Consider the following 488-nt stretch of genomic DNA (forward strand, 5'->3'; position numbering starts at 1 on the left):
TCCCCAATAGAGACTTAAACTCTGACTGGATGAAATACAGCATAACCAAATTAATCAAAATGGACAAGTACTTTATCCATACTTTCCAAAATACAGTAGCACCACATTATATCGCACTTATTGAGTACTAAAAATTCTGGGCTTATAATAAACAGATTATACATGCTATTGAATATCTATCCTCTATTCTTTCATTAGCAAGTATTTCTGATATAAAATAGCTTAGTTTTGCAATACAGGTAACCCCCGTATAACACGGTAGTTACGTTCCAAAAAATTGCCGTGTTATGCGAATCCGTGTTATACGAAACAAAGAACTAATACGAAAAGGAGGGTTAGGTTCCAAAAATTAAAAAACATGCTAGTATATTTTCATAATTAAGATAAATATCTTCATTAAAATTTTTTAAGTGATACATATTAATATAAATTAAACAATGTTTTCTTCGTCATCACTAAAAACACTATTAATTAACCGAGAGCGTTTT

Source organism: Centruroides sculpturatus, unplaced genomic scaffold (genome assembly GCF_000671375.1).
Source record: "Centruroides sculpturatus isolate CEXI.00-Female unplaced genomic scaffold, Cexi_2.0 scaffold199, whole genome shotgun sequence".
Classification (NCBI taxonomy): domain Eukaryota; kingdom Metazoa; phylum Arthropoda; class Arachnida; order Scorpiones; family Buthidae; genus Centruroides; species Centruroides sculpturatus.